Genomic DNA, 21,419 nt, shown 5'->3' with positions numbered 1-21,419 from the left:
TTTTGACACCTTTTGAAGCTCTTCGTATATTTCACACCTTTTCAGGCTCTTCATGGTTTTGAACACGCCTTCATGTTCCTCCTATTTTTCAAACTGTTTCATGCTCTTCAAATTTTTGACACCTTTTGAAGCTCTTCATTTATTTCACACCTTTTCAGGCTCTTCATGTTTTTTACACCGTTTCATGCTCCTCCTATTTTTCAGATCGTTTCATGCTCCTCATATTTTTGACACCTTTTGAAGCTCTTCGTATATTTCACACCTTTTCAGGCTCTTCATGGTTTTGAACTCGACTTCATGTTCCTCCTATTTTTCAAACTGTTTCATGCTCCTCATATTTCTGACACCTTTTGAAACTCTTCATATTTTTCACACCTTTTCAGGCTCTTCGTGTTTTTCAATACCTTTTCATGCTCCTACTATTTTTTAGACTGTTTCATGCTCCTCATATTTTGACACCTTTTGAAGCTCTTCTTATTTTTCACATATTTTCAGGCTCTTCATGTTTTCAACACCGCTTCATGCACCTCCTGTTTTTCAGATTGTATCATGCACCTCATATTTTTTACAGCTTTTGAAGCTCTTCATATATTTCACACCTTTTCAGGCTCTTCATGTTTTTGAACAACGCGTCATGCTTTTCCTATTTTTCAGATTGTTTCATGAACCTCATATTTTTGACACCTTTTGAAGCTCTTCATGTTTTTTACACCGCTTCATGCTGCTCCTATTTTTCAGACCGTTTCATGCTCCTCATATTTTTGACACCTTTTGAAGCTCTTCATGTTTTTCACACCTTTTCAGGCTCCTCATGTTTTTGAACACCGCTTCATGCTCCTCCTATATTTCAGACTGTTTCATGCTCCTAATATTTTCACACCTTTTGAAGTTCTTCATATGGTCACACCTTTTGAAGCTCTTGATATTTTTCTCACCTGTTCAGTCTCTTCTTGGTTCTGAACATGGCTTCATTCTCCTCCTATTTCTCAGAACGTTTCATGCTCCTCATATTTTTGACACCCTTTGAAGCTCTTCATATTTTTCACACCTTTTCAGGCTCTTCATGTTTTTGAACACCGCTTCTTGCTCCTCCTATTTTTCAGACCGTTTCGTGCTCCTCATATATTTGACACATTTGAAGCTCTTCATATTTTTCACACATTTTTAAGGCTCTTCATGTTTTTCAACACCGCTTCATGCTCCTCCTATTTTTCAGACCGTTTCATGCTCCTCGTATTTTTGACACCTTTTGAGGCTCTTCATATTTTTGACACCTTTTGAAGCTCTTCATATTTTTCACACCTTTTCAGGCTCTCCATATTTTTCAACACTGTTTAATGCTCCTCGTATTTTTCAGACAGTTTCATGCTCCTCATATTTTTCACACCTTTTGAAGCTCTTCATATTTTTCACGCGTTTTGAATCTCTTCATATTTTTCACACATTTTTAAGGCTCTTCATGTTTTTCAACATGGCTTCATGGTCCTCCTATTTTTCAGACCGTTTCATGCTCCTCATGTATTTCACACATTTTGAAGCTCTTCATATTTTTCACACCTTTTCAGGCTCCTCATGTTTTTCAATATCACTTCATGCTCCTCTTTTTTTTTCAGACCTTTTCATGCTCCTCATATTTTTCACACCTCTTGAAGCTCTTCATATTTTTCACCCCTTTTCAGGCTCTTCATGGTTTTGAACACCGCTTCCTGCTCCTCCTATTTTTCAGCCTGTTTCATGCTCCTCATATTTTGACACCTTCTGAAGCTCTTCATATTTTTCACACCTTGTCATGCTCTTCATGTTTTTCAACACCGCTTCATGCTCCTCGTATTTTTCAGACCGTATCATGCTCCTAATATTTTCACACCTTTTGAAGCTCTTCATATTTTCACACCTTTTGAAGCTCTTCATATTTTTCACACCTTTTCAGGCTCTTCATGTTTTTCAACACAGCTTCACGCTCATTCAATTTTTCAGATCGTTTCATGCTCCTTATGTATTTCACATCTTTTGAAGCTCTTCATATTGTTCACACCTTTTCAGGTTCTTCATGTTTTTCCACACCACTTCATGCTTCTCCTATTTTTCAGACCCTTTCATTCTCCTCTTATTTTTCACACCTTTTGAAGCTCCTCATATTTTTCACACCTTTTAAAGCTGTTCATATTTTTCAGACCTGTTCAGGCTCCTCATGTTTTTCAACACCGTTTCAGGCTCCTCCTCTATTTCAGACCGTTTCATGCTCCTCATATTTTTGACACCTTTTGAAGCTCTTCATATATTTTACACATTTTCAGGCTCTTCATGTTTTTCAAAACCACTTCATCCTCCTCCAATTTTTCAGACCGTTTCATGCTCATCTCATTTTTGACACCTTTTGAAGCTTTTCATATTTTTCACATGTTTTGAAGCTCTTCATGTTTTTGAAACGTTTTCAGTCTCTTTATGTTTTTCAACACTGCTTCTTGTTCCTCCTATTTTTCAGACCGTTTCATGCTCTTCATATTTTTGACACCTTTTGAAACTCTTCTTATTTTTCACACCTTTTCAGGCTTCATGTTTTTGAACACCGCATCATGCTCCTCCTATTTTTCAGACCGTTTCATGCTCCTCATATTTTTGACACCTTTTGAAGCTCTTCATATTTCACACTTTTTCAGGCTCTTCATGTTTTTGAACACCGATTCATGCTGCTCATATTTTTGACACCTTTTGAAACTCTTCATATTTTTCACCCCTTTTCAGGCTCTTCATGTTTTTGAACACCGTTTCATGCTCCTCCTATTTTTCAGAACGTTTCATGCTCCTCCTATTTTTGACACCTTTTGAAGCTCTTCATATTTTTCACACCTTTTCAGGTTCTTCGTGTTTTTCAACACAGCTTCATGATCCTCCTATTTGTCAGACCGTTTCATGCTCCTCATGTATTTCACACCTTTTGAAGCTCTTCATATTTTTCACACCTTTTCAGGCTCTTCATGTTTTTGAACACCGCTTCATGCTCCTCCTATTTGTCAGACCGTTTCATGCTCCTCATGTATTTCACACCTTTTGAAGCTCTTCATATTTTTCACACCTTTTCAGTCTCTCATATTTTTTAACACAGCTTCATGCTCCTCCTACTTTTCAGACCTTTTCTTGTTCCTCATATTTTTGACACCTTTTGCAGCTCTTCATATTTTTCACATCTTTATAGGCTCTTCATGATTTTCAACACGACTTCATGCTCCTCTATTTTTCAGACATTTTCATGTTCCTCATATTTTTGACACCTTTTGAAGCTCTTCATATTTTTCACATCTTTATAGGCTCTTCATGATTTTCAACACCACTTCATGCTTCTCTATTTTTCAGACGGTATCAGGCTCTTCTTATTTTTGACACCTTTTGAAGCTCCTCATATATTTCACACCTTTTGAAGCTCTTCATATTTTTCACACCTTTTCAGGCTCTTCATATTTTTCAACACCACTTCATGCTCCTCCTATTTTTCAGACCGTTTCAGGCTCCTCATATTTTGACACCTTTTGAAGCTACTCATATTTTTCACACATTTTGAAGCTCTTCATATTTTTCACACCTTTTCAGGCTCTTCATGTTTTTCAACACCGCTTCATGCTCCTCCTATTTTTCAGACCTTATCATGCTCCTAATATTTTCACACCTTTTGAAGCTCTTCATATTTTTCGCACTTTTTCAGGCTCTTCATGTTTTTCAACACCGCTTCATGCTCCTCCTATTTTTCAGACCGTTTCTTGATCCTCATGTATTTCACACCTTTGAACCTCTTCATATTTTTCACACCTTTTCAGGCTCTTCATGTTTTTGAACACCGTTTCATGCTCCTCCTATTTTTCAGACCGTTTCATTCTCCTCATATTTTTGACACTTTTGAAGCTCTTCATATTTTTCACACCTTTTCAGGCTTTTCATGTTTTTGAACACCGCTTGATGCTCCTCCTTTTTTTCACACCTTTTGAAGCTCTTCATATTTTTCACACCTTTTCAGGATGTTCATGTTTTTGAACACTGCTTCATGCTCCTCCGATTTTTCAGACCGATTTATGCTCCTCATATTTTTGACAACTTTTCAAGCTCTTCATATTTTTCAAACCTTTTGAAGCTCTTCATATTTTTCACACCTTTTCAGGCTCTTCATGTTTTTCGACACCACTTCATGCTTCTCCTATTTTTCAGACCGTTTCATGCTCCTCATATTTTTGACAACTTTTGAAGCTCTTCATATTTTTCACACCTTTTCATGCTCTTCATGTTTTTGAATACCATTTCATGCTCCACTTATTTTTCAGACTGTTTCATGCTCCTCATATTTTTGACAACTTTTGAAGCTCTTCATATTTTTCACACCTTTTCAGGCTCTTCATGTTTTTCAAAACCGCTTCATGCTCCTCCTATTTTTCAGACGGTTTCATGCTCCTCATATTTTTGACACCTTTTGAAGCTCTTCATATTTCTCACACCTTTTCATGCTCTTCATGTTTTTCAACACCTCTTCATGCTCCTCCTTTTTTTCACTCATTTCATGCTTCTCATATTTTTGACACCTTTTGAAGCTCTTCATATTTTTCACACCTTTTCATGCTCTTCGTATTCTTCAAAACCATTTCATGCTCATCCTATTTTTCAGACTGTTTCATGCTCCTCATATTTTTGACACCTTGAAGCTCTTCCTAATTTTCACACCTTTTCAGACTCTTCATGTTTTTCAAAACCGTTTCATGCTGCTCCTATTTTTCAGACCATTTCATGCTACTCATATATTTGACACCTTTTGTAGCACTTCATATTTTTTACACCTTTTCAGGCTGTTCATGTTTTCAACACCGCTGCATGATTCTCCTATTTTTTAGACCGTTTCATGCTCCTCATATTTTTGACACATTTTGAAGCTCCTCATATATTTCACACCTGTTCATACTCTTCATGGTTTTCAACTCCACTTCTTGCTCCTCCTATTTTTCAGACCGTTTCATGCTCATCTCATTTTTAACATCTTTTGAAGCTCTTCATATTTTTCACATCTTTTGAAGCTCCTCATATTTTTCACATGTTATCAGGCTCTTCATATTTTCAACAACGCTTCATGCTCCTCCTATATTTCAGACCGTTTCATGCTCGCCATATTTTTGACACCTTTTGAAGCTCCTCATATATTTCACACCTTTTCAGGCTCTTCATGTTTTTCAACACAAGTTCAATCTCCTCATATTTTTCAGACCGTTTCATGCTCATCTCATTTTTGACACATTTTGAAGCTCTTCATATTTTTCACACCTTTTGAAGCTCCTCATATTTTTCACACCTTTTCAGGCCTTCATGTTTTTGAACACCGGTTCATGCTCCTAATATATATTTCAGACCGTTTCATGCTCCTCATATTTTTGACACCTTTTGAAATCTTCATATATTTCACACCATTTCAGGTTCTTCATTTTTTTGAACACAACTTCATGCTCCACCTTTTTTTCAGACCGTTTCATGCTCATCTCTTTTTTGACACCTTTTGAAGCTCTTCATATATTTCATACCTTTTGAAGCTCTTCATATTTTTCACACCTTTTCAGGCTCTTCATATTTTTCAACACTGTTTCATGCTCCTCCTATTTTTCAGACTGTTTCATGCTCCTCATAATTTTGACACCCTTTGAAGCTCTTCTTATATTTCAAACCTGTTCTGGCTCTTCATGTTTTTGAACACCGCTTCATGTTCCTCCTATTTTTCCTACCGTTTCATGCTCCTCATATACTTGACACCTTTTGAAGCTCTTCATATTTTTCACACCTTTTCAGGCTCTTCATCTTTTTCAACACCACTTCATGCTTCTCCTATTTTCCAGAGCGTTTCATTGTCCTCATATTTTTGACACCTTTAGAAGCTCTTTATATTTTTCACAACTTTTCAGGCTCTTCATGTTTTTCACAACCGCTTCATTCTCCTCCTATTTTTCAGACAGTTTCATTCCTCTCATGTATTTCACACCTTTTGAAGCTCTTCTTATTTTTCACACCTTTTCAGGCTCTTCATGTTTTTGAGCACCACTTCATGCTCCTCCTATTTAACACACAGTTTCATGCTCCTCATGTATTTCACAACTTTTGAAGCTCTTCTTATTTTTCACACCTTTTCAGGCTCTTAATTTGTTTGAACACCGTTTCATGCTCCTCCTAATTTTCAGACCGTTTCATTCTCATCTCATTTTGACAGCTTTTGAAGCTCTTCATATTTTCACTCCTTTTGAAGCTCTTCATATATTTCACACCTTTTCAGGCTCTTCATATTTTTCAAAATCACTACATGCTCCTCCTAATTTTCAGACCGTTTCATGATCATCTTATTTTGACAGCTTTTGAAGCTCTTCGTATTTTCACACCTTGTGAAGCTCTACATATTATTCACACCTTTTCAGGCTCTTCATGATTTTCAACACCGCTTCATGCTCTTCCTATTTTTCAGACCGTTTCATGCTCATCTCATTTTTGACAACTTTGGAAGCTCTTCATATTTTTTCACAAGTTTTCAGGCTCTTCAAGTTTTTCAACAACATTTCATGCTCCTCTTATTTTTCAGACCGTTTCATGCTCCTCATATTTTTGACACGTTTTGAGGCTCTTCATATTTTTCACACCTTTTCAGGCTCTTCATGTTTTTGATCAGCGTTTCATGCTCCTCCTATTTTTCAGACCGTTTCATGCTCCTCATATTTTTGACACCTTTTGAAGCTCTTCATATTTTTCACAACTTTTCAGGCTCTTCAGCTTTTTCCACACCACTTCATGCTCCTCCTATTTTTCAGACCGTTTCATGCTCCTCATGTATTTCACACCTTTTGAAGCTCTTCATATTTTTCACACCTTTTGAAGCTCTTCATATTTTTCATATTTTTGAGGCTCTTTATTTTTACACGTTTTCAGACTCTTCATGTTTTTCAACACCGCTTCATGCTCCTGCTATTTTTCAAACCGTTTCATGCTCCTCATATTTTTGACAGGTTTTGAAGCTTTTCATATTTTTCCCACCTTTTCATGCTCTTCATGTTTTTGATAACGGTTTCATGCTCATCCTATTTTTCAGACCGTTCATGCTCCTCAAATTTTTAACACCCTTTGAATCTCTTAATATTTTACCACCTTTTCAGGCTCTTCATGTTTTTGATAACTGTTTCATGCTCCTCCTATTTTTCAGACCTTTTCATGCTCCTCATATTTTTGACACCTTTTGAAGCTCTTCATATTATTCACATCTTTTTGGGCTCTTCCTGTTTTTGACGACCACTTCATGCTCCTCATATTTTTCAGATCGTTTCATGCTCCTCATATTTTTCACACCTTTAGAAGCTCTTCATATTTTTCACACCTTTTCAGGCTCTTCATGTTTTTGACGACCGCTCGATGCTCCTCATATTTTTCAGACCGTTTCCTGCTCCTCATATTTTTCAGACCTTTTGAAGCTCTTCATATATTTCACACTTTTTCAGGCTCTTCATGTTTTTCAACAACACTTCATGTTCCTCCTATTCTTCAGACCGTTTTATGCTTCTCATAACTTTGACAAATTTTGAAGCTCTACATATTTTTCACATCTTTTCATGCTCTTCGTCTTTAAAAACCGTTTCATGCTCATCCTATTTTTCAGACAGTTTCACGCTCCTCATATTTTTGACACCTTTTGAAGCTCTTCATATTTTTCACACCTTTTCAGGCTCTTCATGTTTTTCAACACCGCTTCATGCTCCTCCTATTTTTCAGACCGTTACATGCTCCTCATATTTTTGACACCTTTTGAAGCTCTTCATATTTTTCACACGTTTTCAGGCTCTTCATGTTTTTCAACACCGCTTCATGCTGCTTCTGTTTTTCAGACCGTTTCATGCTCCTCATATTTTTGACACCTTTTGAAGCTCTTCGTATTTTTCACACCTTTTCGGGCTTTTCAAGTTTTTCAACAACACTTCATGCTCCTCCTATTTTTCAGACTGTTTCATCCTCATCCTATTTTTGACACCTTTTGAAGATCTTCATATATTTCTTACCATTTCAATCTCTTCCTGTTTTTCAACACCACTTCATGCTCCATCTATTTTTCAGTCGTTTCATGCTTTTCATATTTTGACACATTTTGAAGCTCTTCATATTTTTCACACCTTTTCATGCTCTTCATCTTTTTCAGAACAGTTTCATGCTCATCCTATTTTTCAGACCGTTTCGTGCTCCTCATATTTTTCACACCTTTTGAAGCTCTTAATAATTTTCACACCTTTTCAGGCTCTTCATGTTTTTCAACACCACTTCATGATCTTCCTATTTTTCAGACGGTTTCATGCTCTTCATATTTTTGACACTTTTTGAAGCTCTTCATATTTTTCACACCTTTTCAGGTTCTTCTTGTTTTTCAACACCACTTCATGCTCCTCCTATTGTTCAGACCGTTTCATACTCCTCATATTTTTAACAATTTTTGAAGCTCCTCATATTTTTCACACTTTTTGAAGCTCTTCATATATTTCACACCTTTTCAGCCTCTTCAAGTTTTTCAATACCACTTCATGCTCCTCCTATTTTTCAGACGGTTTCATGCTCTTCATATTTTTGACACTTTTTGAAGCTCTTCATATTTTTCACACCTTTTCAGGCTCTTCATGTTTTTCAACACCACTTCATGCTCCTCCTATTGTTCAGACCGTTTCATACTCCTCATATTTTTAACAATTTTTGAAGCTCCTCATATTTTTCACACTTTTTGAAGCTCTTCATATATTTCACACCTTTTCAGACTCTTCAAGTTTTTCAATACCACTTCATGCTCCTCCTATTTTTCAGACCGTTTCATGCTAATCTCATTTTTAACACCTTTACAAGCTCTACATATTTTTCACACCTTTTGAAGCTCTTCATATTTACACACCTTTTCAGGCTCTTCATGTTTTTCAACACGACTTCATGCTCCACCTATCTTTCAGACCGTTTCATGCTCCTCATATTTTTCACACATTTTGAAGTTCTTCGTATTTTTCACATTTTTGAAGCTCTTCATATTTTTCTCACGTTTTCAGGCTCTTCATGTTTTTCAACACCGCTTCATGCTCCTGCTATTTTTCAGACCGTTTCATACTCCTCATTTTTTTGACATTTTTTGAGGCTCTTCATATTTTTCACACCTTTTCAGGCTCTTCATGTTTTTGAACACGGTTTCTTAATCCTCCTAATTTTCAGAACGTTTCATGCTCCTCATATTTTTGAAACCTTTTAAAGCTCTTCATATTTTTCACACATTTTCAGGCTCTTCATGTTTTGAACACCGCTTCACCCTCCTCCTTTTTTTCAGACCGTATCGTGCTCCTCATATTTTTGACAAATTTTGAAACTCTTCATATTTTTCACACATTTTCAGGCTTTTCATGTTTTTCAACACCGCTTCATGCTCCTCCTATTTGTCAGACCGTTTCCTGCTTCTAATATTTTTGACACCTTTTGAAGCTCTTCATATTTTGCACATCATTTCAGGCTCTTCATGGTTTTCAACACCGCTTCATGATCCTCCTATTTTTCAGACCGTTTCATGCTCCTCATATTTTTGACACCTTTTGAAGCTCTTCATATATTTCACACCTTTTCAGGCTCTTCATGTTTTTCAACACCACTTCGTGCTCCTCCTATTTTTCAGACCGATTCATGCTCTTCATATTTTTCACACCTTTTGAAGCTCTTCGTATTTTTCACACCTTTTCAGGCTCTTCATGTTTTTGAACAACGTTTCATGCTCCTCCTATTTTTCAGACCGTTTCATGCTCCTCATATTTTTGACACTTTTTGAAGATCTTCCTATTTTTCACACCTTTTAGGCTCTTCATATTTTTCAACACCGCTTCATGCTCCTCCTATTTTTCAGACCGTTTCATGCTAATCAACTATTTCACACCTTTTGAAGCTCTTCATATTCTTCACACCTTTTCAGGCTCTTCATGTTTTTGAACACCGTTTAATGCTCCTCATATTTTTCACACCGTTTCATGTGTATCTCATTTTTGACACCTTTTGAAGCTCTTCATATTTTTCACACCTTTTCAGGCTCTTCATGTTTTTCAACACCGCTTCATGCTCATCCTATTTTTCAGACCGTTTCATGCTCCTCATGTATTTCACACCTTTTGAAGCTCTTCATATTTTTCACACCTTTTCAGACTCTTCATGATTTTGAACACCGCTTCATGCTCCTCCTATTTTCAGACCGTTTCATGCTCCTCATATTTTTGATACCTTTTGAAGCTCTTCATATTTTTCACACCTTTTCATGCTCTTCATAGTGTTGAACACCGCTTCATGCTCCTCCTATTTTGTAGACCGATTCATGCTCCTCATATTTTTGAAACCTTTTGAAGCTCTTCATAATTTTCACACCTTTTCAGGCTCTTCATGTTTTTAAACAGCGCTTCATGCTCCTCCTATTTTTCAGTCGTTTCATGCTTTTCATATTTTTGACACCTTCTGAAGCTCTTCATATGTTTCACACCTTTTCAGGCTCTTCATGTTTTTGAACACTGCTTCATGATCCTCCTACTTTTCAGACCGTTTCATGCTCCTCATATTTTTGACACCTTTTGAAGCTCTTCATACTTTCACACCTTTTCAGGCTGTTCATGTTTTTCAAGACCGCTTCATGCTCCTCCTATTTTTCAGACCGTTTCCTGCTCCTCATATTTTTCACACCTTTTGAAGCTCTTCATATTTTTCACTCCTTTTCAGGCTCTTCATGTTTTTGACCACCGCTTCATGCTCCTCCTATTTTTCAGACAGTTTCATTCTCCTCATCTTTTTGACACCTTTGAACCTCTTCATATATTTCACACCTTTTCAGGCTCTTCATGTTTATCAACACCTCTTCATGCTCCTCCTATTTTTCGGTCGTTTCATGCTTCTCATATTTTTGACACTTTTTGAAGCTCTTCATAATTTTCACACCTTTTCATTCTATTCATCTTTTTCAAAACCGCTTCATGCTCCTCTTATTTTTCATACCGTTTCATGCTCCTCATATTTTTGACACCTTTTGAAGCTCTTCATATATTTCACTCCTTTTCAGGCTCCTCATGTTTTTCAACATTGCTTCATGCTCCTCCTATTTTTCAGACCGTTTTATGCTCCTCATATTTGGACACCTTTTAAAGCTCTTCATATTTTTCACATCTTTTCAGGCTCTTCATGTTTTTGACCACCGCTTCATGCTCCTCCTATTTTTCAGACCGTTTCATGCTCCTCATATATTTTACAACTTTTGAAGCTCTTCATATTTTTCACACCTTTTCAGGCTCTTCAGGTTTTTACACACCGCTTCATGCCCCTCCTAGATTTCAGACCGTTTAATGCTCTTCATATTTTTGACACCTTTTGCAGCTCTTCATATATTTCACACCTTTTCATGCTCTTCATGTTTTTCAACACCGTTTTATGCTCCTCATATTTTTCAGACTGTTTCATGCACCTCATATAATTGACACATTTTGAAGCTCTTCATATTTTTCACGCCTTTTCAGGCTCTTTATGTTTTTCAACACCCCTTCAGGCTCCTCCTATTTATCAGACCGTTTCATGCACCTCATATTTTTCACACCTTTTGAAGCTCTTCATATTTTTCACACCTTTTCAGGCTCTTCATGTTTTTGAACACCGCTTCATGCTCCTCATAGTTTCCAGACCGTTTCACTCTCCTCAAATTTTTTACACATTTTGAAGCTCTTCATATTTTTCACACCTTTTCATGCTTTTCATCTTTTAAAAAACCGTTTCATGCTCATCCTATTTTTCAGACTGTTTCATGCTCCTCATATGTTTGACACATTTTGAAGCTCTTCATATTTTTCACACCTTTTCAGGCTCTTCATGTTTTTGAGGACCGCTTCATGCTCCTCCTATTTTTCAGACCGTTTCATGCTCCTCATATGTTTGAGCCCTTTTGAAGCTCCTCATATTTTTCACACCTTTTCAGGCTCTTCATGTTTCTCAACACCGCTTCTTGGTCCTCCTATTTTTCAGAGAGTTTCATGCTCCTCATAATTTTCACAACTTTTGAAGCTCTTCAAATTTTTAACAACTTTTCATGTTCTTCATGTTTTTCTACACCTCTTCATCCTCCCCCTAATTTTCAGCCCGTTTCATGCTCCTCATGTATTTCACACCTTTTGAAGCTCTTCATATTTTGCACACGTTTTCAGGCTCTTCATGTTTTTCACAACCACTTCATGCTCCTCCTATTTTTCAGACAGTTTCATGCTCCTCATATTTTTGACACGTTTTGAGACTCTTCATATTTTTCACACCTTTTCAGGCTCTTCATGTTTTTGAACACCGTTTCATGATCCTCCTACTTTTCAAAACGTTTCATTCTCCTCATATTTTTGACACCTTTTAAAGGTATTAATATTTTTCAAACATTTTCAGGCTCTTCAAATTTTTGAACACCGTTTCATGATCCTCTTTTTTTTCCGAACGTTTCATGCTCCTCATATTTTTGACACCTTTTAAAGCTATTCATATTTTTCACACCTTTTCAGGCTCTTCATGTTTTTGAACTTCGTTTCATGATCCTCCTATTTTTCAGAACGTTTCATGCTCCTCAAATTTTTGACACCTTTTAAAGCTATTCATATTTTTCACACCTTTTCAGGCTCTTCATGTATTTGAACTCCGTTTCATGATCCGCCTATTTTTCAGACCGCTTCGTGCTCCTCATAGTTTTCACACCTTTTGAAGCTCTTCATATATTTCACACCTTTTCAGGCTCTTCATTTTTTTCAACACTACTTCATGCTCCTCCTATTTTTTAGACCGTTTCATGCTCATCTCTTTTTTGACACCTTTTGAAGCTCTTCATATTTTTCACACCTTTTGAAGCTCTTCATATTTTTCACAAGATTTCAGTCTCTGCATGTTTTTGAACACCGCTTCATGCTCCTCCTATTTTATAGACCGTTTCATGCTCCTCATGAATTTCACACCTTTTGAAGCTCTTCATATTTTTCACACCTTTTCAGGCTCTTCATGTTTTTGAACACCATTTCATGCTGCTTCTATTTTTCAGACCGTTTCATGCTCCTCATATTTTTCACACCTTTTGAAGCTCTTCATATTTTTCACACCTTTTCAGCTCTTCATGTTTTTGAACTTCGTTTCATGATCCTCCTATTTTTCAGACCGTATAATGCTCCTCATGTATTTGACAACTTTTGAAGCTCTTCATATTTTTCACACTTTTTCAGGCTCTTCATTATTCTGAACACCGCTTCTTGCTCCTCCTATTTTTTAGATCGTTTCATGCTCCTCATATTTCTGACACCTTTTGAAGCTCTTCATATTTTTCACACCTTTTCAGCTCTTCATATTTTTGAACACCGTTTCATGCTCCTCCTATTTTTCAGACCGTTTCATGCTCCACTTGTATTTCACCCATTTTGAAGCTCTTCATATATTTCACTCCTTTTCAGGCTCCTCATGTTTTTGAACAGCGTTTCATGCTCCTTCTATTCTTCATACCGTTTCATGCTCTTCATATTTTTGACACCTTTTGAAGCTCTTCAATTTTTTCACACCTTTTCAGGTTCTTCATGTTTTTCAACACCACTTCATGCTCCTCCTATTTTTCATACTGTTTCTTGCTTCTCTTGACTTTCACACCTTTTGAAGCTCTTCATATTTTTCACACATTTTCAGGCTCTTCATGTTTTTCAACACCGCTTCATGCTCCTCCTATTTTTCAGACCATTTCATGCTCCTCATATTTTTGACACGTTTTGAGTCTCTTCATATTTTTCACTCCTTTTCAGGCTCTTCATATTTTTGAACACCGTTTCATGCTCTTCCTATTTTTCAGACCGTTTCATGCTCCACATTTTTTTGACACCTTTTGAAGCTCTTCATATTTCACACTTTTTAAGGCTCTTCATGTTTTTGACACCGCTTCATGCTCCTCATATTTTTGACACCTTTTGAAACTCTTCATATATTTCACACCATTTCAGGCTCTTCATTTCTTTGAACACCACTTCATGCTCCTACTATTTTTCAGACCGTTTCATGCTCATCTCATTTTTGACACCTTTTGAAGCTCTTCATATTTTTCACACCTTTTGTAGTTCTTCATATTTTTCACACCTTTTCAGGCTCTTCATGTTTTTCAACACCGCTTCATGCTCCTCCTATTTTTCAGACCATTTCATGCTCCTCATATTTTACACACCTTTTGAAGCACTTCATATATTTCACACCTTTTCATGCTCTTCAGGTTTTCAACACCACTTCATGCTCCTCCTATTTTTCAGACCATTTCATGCTCCTCATATTTTTGACACGTTTTGAAGCTCCTCATATTTTCCCACCTTTTGAAGTTCTTCATATTTTTCACACGTTTTCAGGTTCTCATGTTTTTCAACACCGCTTCATGCTCCTCCTATTTTTCAAACAGTTTCATGCTGCTCATGTATTTCACACCTTTTGAAGCTCTTCATATTTATCACACGTTTTCAGGCTCTTCATATTTTTGAACACCGCTTCATGCTCCTCCTATTTTTCAGACCGTTTTATGCTCCTCATATTTTTCACACCTTTTGAAAGTCTTCATATTTTTCACATCTTTTCAGGCTCTTCCTGTTTTTGAACAAGGTTTCATGCTCCTTCTAATTTTCTGATCGTTTCATGCTCCTCATATTTTTGACATCTTTTGAAGGTTTTCATATTTTTCACACCTTTTCTGGCTGTTCATGTTTTTTAACAACTCTTCATGCTCCTCCTATTTTTCTGACCGTTTCATGCTCCTCATGTATTTCACACATTTTGAAGCTCTTCATATTTTTCACATGATTTCAGGCTCTTCATGTTTTTCAACTTCGCTTCATGTTTCTCCTATTTTTCAAACCATTTCATGCTCCTCATATTTTTGACACCTTTTGAAGTTCTTCATATTTTTCACACCTTTTCAGGCTTTTCATGTTTTTGAAGACCGCTTCATGTGCCTCCTATTTTTCAGACCGTTTCATGCTCCGCATATTTTTGACACCTTTTGAAGCTCTTTATATTTTTCACACGTTTTCAGGCTGTTCATGTTTTTGAACACCTCTACATGCTCCTCCTATATTTCACACCTTTTGAAGCTCTTCATATTTTTCAAACCTTTTCAGGCTCTTCATGTTTTTGAACACCGCTTCATGCTCCTCCTATTTTTCAGACCGTTTAATGCTCCTCCTGTATTTCATACCTTTTGAAGCTCTTCATATTTTTCACACCTTTTCAGGCTCTTCATGTTTTTGAACACCGCTTCATGCTCCTCCTATTTTTCAGACCGTTTAATGCTCCTCATGTATTTCTCACCTTTTGAAGCTCTTCATATTTTCACACCTTTTCAGGCTCTTCATGTTATTCAACAACACTTTATGTTCCTCTTATATTTCAGACCGCTTCATCCTGATCTCATTTTTGACACTTTTTGAAGCTGTTCATATTTTTCACACCTTTTGAAGCTCTTCATAATTGTCACAAGTTTTCATGCTCTTTATGTTTTTCAACACCGGTTCATGCCTCTCCTATTTTTCACACCTTTTGAAGCTCTTCATATTTTTCACACCTTTTCAGGCTCTTCATGTTTTTGAACACCGCTTCTTGATCCTCCTATTTTTCAGACCGTTTCTTGCTCCTCATGTATTTCACACCTTTTGAAGCTCTTCATGTTTTTCACACCATTTAAAATCTTCATGATTTTCAACACAGCTTCATACTGCTCCTATTTTTCAGACCGTTTCATGCTCCGCATATTTTTGACACCTTTTGAAACTCTTCATATTTTTCACACCTTTTCAGGCTGTTCATGTTTCTGAACACCGTTTCATCCTCCTCATATTTTTGACATGTTTTGAACCTCTTCATATTTTTCACACCTTTTCAGGCACTTCAGGTATTCAACACCGTTTCATGCTCCTCCTATTTTTCAGACCGTTTCATGCTCCTCATATTTTTGATACCTTTTGAAGCTCTTCATATTTTTCACAACTTTTCAGACCTTTCATGTTTTCAACACAGTTTCATGCTCCGTCTATTTTTCAGGACTTTTCATGCTCCTCGTATTTTTCACCACTTTTGAAGCTCTTCATATATTTCACACTTTTTCAGGCTCTTCATGTTTTGGAACACCGCTTCTTGCTTCTCCTATATTTCACACCGTTTCATAATCTTCATATTTTTGACACCTTTTGAAGCTCTTCGTATTTTTCACACCTTTTCAGGCTCTTCATGTTTATGAACAAATTTTCATGCTCCTCCTATTTTTCAAACTGTTTCAAGCTTCTCATATTTTTGACACCTTTTGAAGCTCTTCATATTTTTCACACCTTTTCAGGCTCTTCATGTTGTTGAACACGGTTTCATGCTTCTCCTATGTTTCAGACTGTTTCATGCTCCTCATATTTTTGACACCTTTTGAAGCTCTTCATATTTTTCACACCTTTTGAAACTCTTCATATTTTTCACACCTTTTCAGCCTCTTCATGTTTTTCAACAGCGTTTCATGCTCCTCCAATTTTTCAGAACGTTTCCTGCTCCTCATATTTTTGACACCTTTTGAAGCTCTTCATATTTTTCACACCTTTTCAGGCTCTTCATGTTTTTGAACACCGTTTCATGCTCCTCCTATTTTTCAGACTGTTTCATGCTCCTCATATTTTTCACACCTTTTGAAGCTCTTCATATTTTTCACACCTTTTCAGGCTCTTAATGTTTTTCAACACAGTTTCATGCTCCTCCTATTTTTCAAACCGTTTCAAGCTTCTCATATTTTTGACACCTTTTGAAGCTCTTCATATTTTTCACACATTTTCAGGCTCTTCATGTTTTTGAACATGGTTTCATGCTCCTCCTATTTTTCAGACCGTTTCATGCTCCTCATATTTTTGACTCGTTTTGAAACTCTTTATATTTTTCACACCTTTTCAGGCTCTTCATGTTTTTCAACAGTGCCTCATGCTCCTCGTAATTTTCAGACCGTTTCATGCTCCTCATATTTTTGACACATTTTGAAGCTCTTCATATTTTTGACACCTTTTCACGCTCTTTATGTTTTTGAACACTTCTTCATGCTCCTCCTATTTTTCAGACCGTTTCATGCCCCTCATATTTTTGATACCATTTGAACCTCTTCATATTTTTGACATCTTTTCAGGTTCTTCATGTTTTTGAACACCGCTTCTTGCTCCTCCTATTTTTCAGACCGTTTCATGCTCCTCATATTTTTGACACCTTTTGAAGCTCTTCGTATTTTTCACAAGTTTTCAAGCTCTTCATGTTTTGAACACCACTTCATGCTCCTCTTATTTTTGAGATCGTATCATGCTCCTCATATTTTTCACAACTTTTGAAGCTCTTCATATTTTTAACACCTTTTCAGCCTCTTCATGTTTTTCAACACCGCTTCATGCTCCTCCTGATTTTCAGATCGTTTCATGCTCCTCATCTTTTGACACCTTTTGAAGGTCTTCATATTTTTCACACCTTTTCAGTATTCAAGTTTTTGAACACCGCTTCATGCTCCTCATATTTGTCACAGCTTCTGAAGCTCTTCACATTTTTCTCACCTTTTCAGGCTCTTAATATTTTTGAACACCGTTTCATGCTCCTCTTATTTTCAGAACGTTTCATGCTCCTCATATTTTTGACACCTTTTGCAGTCTTCATATATTTCACACCTTTTCAGGCTGTTTATGTTTTTCAACACCGCTTCATTCTGCTCCTATTTTTCAGACTGTTTCATGCTCCTCATATATTTTACACATTTTGAAGCTCTTCATATATTTCACAACTTTTCAGGCTCTTCATGTTTTTCAACACTGCTTCTTGCCACTCCTATTTTTGAGACCGTTTCTTGCACCGCATATTTTTGACAGCTTTTGAAGCTCTTCCTGTTTTTCACACCTTTTCAGGCTCTTCATTTTTCAACACCGCTTCATGCTCCTCCTATTTTTCAGACCGTTTCATGCTCATCAAATTTTTGACACATTTTGAAGCTCTTCATATTTTTCACATCTTTTTAAGCTCTTCATATTTTTCACACTTTTTCAGGGTCTTCATGTTTTTGAACACCGCTTCATGCTCCTCCTATATTTCAGAACGTTTTATGCTCATCTCATTTTTGACACCTTTTGAAGCTCTTCATATTTTTCACACCTTTTGAAGCTCTTCATATTTTTCACACCATTTCAGGCTCTTCATGTTTTTCAACACCTTTTCATGCTGCTTCTATTTTTCAGACCGTTTCATGCTCCTCATATTTTTCACACCTTATGAAGCTCTTCATATTTTTCACACCTTTTCAGGCTCTTTTTTTTTCTACACCACTTAATGCTTCTCCTATTTTTCAGACCGTTTCATGCTCCTCATGTATTTCACACCTTTTGAAGCTCTTCATATTTTTCACACCTTTTCAGGCTCTTCATGTTTTTCAACACCATTTCATGCTGCTTCTATTTTTCAGAACGTTTCATGCTCCTCATATTTTTCACACCTTTTGAAGCTCTTCATATTTTTCACACCTTTTCAGGCTCTTCATGTTTTTCTACACCACTTCATGCTTCTCCTATTTTTCAGCCGGTTCCATGCTCCTCATGTATTTCACACCATTTGAAGCTCTTCATATTTTTCACACCTTTTCAGGCTCTTCATGTTTTTAACACCGCTTCATGCTCCTCCTATTTTGCAGACCGTTTCATGCTCCTCATATTTTTGATACCTTTTGATGCTCTTCATATTTTTCACACCTTTTCAGGCTCTTCATTTTTTCAACACCGCTTCATGCTCCTCCTATTTTTCAGACCGTTTCATGCTCATCTCATTTTTGACACCTTTTGAAGCTTTTCATATTTTTCACAACTTTTCAGGCTCTTCATGTTTTTGAACACCGCTTCATGCTCCTCCTATTTTTCAGACCGTTTCATGCTCCTCATATTTCACACCTTTTGAAGCTCTTCATATTTTTCACACCTTTTCAGGCTCTTCATGTTTTTGATCACCGTTACATTCTCCTCCTATTATTCAGACCGTTTCATGCTCCTCATATTTTTGACACTTTTTGAAGCTCTTTATATATTTCACACCTTTTCAGGCTCTTCATGTTTTTGATCACCGTTACATTCTCCTCCTATTATTCAGACCGTTTCATGCTCCTCATATTTTTGACACTTTTTGAAGCTCTTTATATATTTCACACATTTTCAGGCTCTTCATGTTTTGAACACAGCTTCATGCTCCTCCTATTTTTCAGACCGTTTCATGCTCCTCTTGTATTTCACACCTTTTGAAGCTCTTCATATTTATCACAACTTTTCAGGCTCTTCATGTTTTTGAACACCGCTTCATGCTCCTCCTATTTTTCAGACCGTTTCATGCTCCTCATATTTTTCACACCTTTTGAAGCTCTTCACATTTTTCACAACTTTTCAGGATCTTCATGTTTTTGAACACCGCTTCATGCTCCTCCTATTTTTCAGACCATTTCATGCTCCTCCTATTTTTCACACCTTTTGAAGCTCTTTATATTTTTCACACCTTTGAAGCTCTTCATATTTTTCACACGTTTTCAAACTCTTCATGTTTTTCAACACCGCTTCTTGCTCCTCCTGTTTTTCATTCGGTTTCAGCTCCTCATGTTTTTGACACCTTTTGAGGCTCTTCATATTTTTCACACCTTTTCAGGCTGTTCATGTTTTTCAACACAACTTCATACTCCTCCTATTTTTCAGACCATTTCATTCTCCTCATATTTTTAACACCTTTTGAAGCTCTTCATATATTTCACACCTTTTCAGGCTTTTCATTATTTTCAACACCACTTCATGCTCCTCTTATTTTTCAGACCGTTTCATGCTCATCTCATTTTGACACCTTTTGAAGCTCTTCATATTTTTCACACCTTTTGAAGCTCTTCATATTTTTCATATTTTTGAAGTTCTTCATAATTTCACACGTTTTCAGACTCTTCATGTTTTTCAACACCGCTTCATGCTCCTCCTATTTTTCAAACCGTATCATCTTCCTCATATTTTTCACACCTTTTGAAGCTCTTCGTATTTTTCACACTTTTTCAGGCTCTTCATGTTTTTGAACACCACATCATGCTCCTCCTATTTTTCAGACCGTTTCTTGCTCCTCATGTATTTCACACCTTTTGAAGCTCTTCATGTTTTTCACACCATTTAAAATCTTCATGATTTTCAACACAGCTTCATACTGCTCCTATTTTTCAGACCGTTTCATGCTCCGCATATTTTTGACACCTTTTGAAACTCTTCATATTTTTCACACCTTTTCAGGCTGTTCATGTTTCTGAACACCGTTTCATCCTCCTCATATTTTTGACATGTTTTGAACCTCTTCATATTTTTCACACCTTTTCAGGCACTTCAGGTATTCAACACCGTTTCATGCTCCTCCTATTTTTCAGACCGTTTCATGCTCCTCATATTTTTGATACCTTTTGAAGCTCTTCATATTTTTCACAACTTTTCAGACCTTTCATGTTTTCAACACAGTTTCATGCTCCGTCTATTTTTCAGGACTTTTCATGCTCCTCGTATTTTTCACCACTTTTGAAGCTCTTCATATATTTCACACTTTTTCAGGCTCTTCATGTTTTGGAACACCGCTTCTTGCTTCTCCTATATTTCACACCGTTTCATAATCTTCATATTTTTGACACCTTTTGAAGCTCTTCGTATTTTTCACACCTTTTCAGGCTCTTCATGTTTATGAACAAATTTTCATGCTCCTCCTATTTTTCAAACTGTTTCAAGCTTCTCATATTTTTGACACCTTTTGAAGCTCTTCATATTTTTCACACCTTTTCAGGCTCTTCATGTTGTTGAACACGGTTTCATGCTTCTCCTATGTTTCAGACTGTTTCATGCTCCTCATATTTTTGACACCTTTTGAAGCTCTTCATATTTTTCACACCTTTTGAAACTCTTCATATTTTTCACACCTTTTCAGCCTCTTCATGTTTTTCAACAGCGTTTCATGCTCCTCCAATTTTTCAGAACGTTTCCTGCTCCTCATATTTTTGACACCTTTTGAAGCTCTTCATATTTTTCACACCTTTTCAGGCTCTTCATGTTTTTGAACACCGTTTCATGCTCCTCCTATTTTTCAGACTGTTTCATGCTCCTCATATTTTTCACACCTTTTGAAGCTCTTCATATTTTTCACACCTTTTCAGGCTCTTAATGTTTTTCAACACAGTTTCATGCTCCTCCTATTTTTCAAACCGTTTCAAGCTTCTCATATTTTTGACACCTTTTGAAGCTCTTCATATTTTTCACACATTTTCAGGCTCTTCATGTTTTTGAACATGGTTTCATGCTCCTCCTATTTTTCAG

This window comes from Dama dama, chromosome 15 (assembly GCF_033118175.1).
Source record: "Dama dama isolate Ldn47 chromosome 15, ASM3311817v1, whole genome shotgun sequence".
NCBI lineage: Eukaryota > Metazoa > Chordata > Mammalia > Artiodactyla > Cervidae > Dama > Dama dama.
This window is presented reverse-complemented; position numbering follows the sequence as displayed.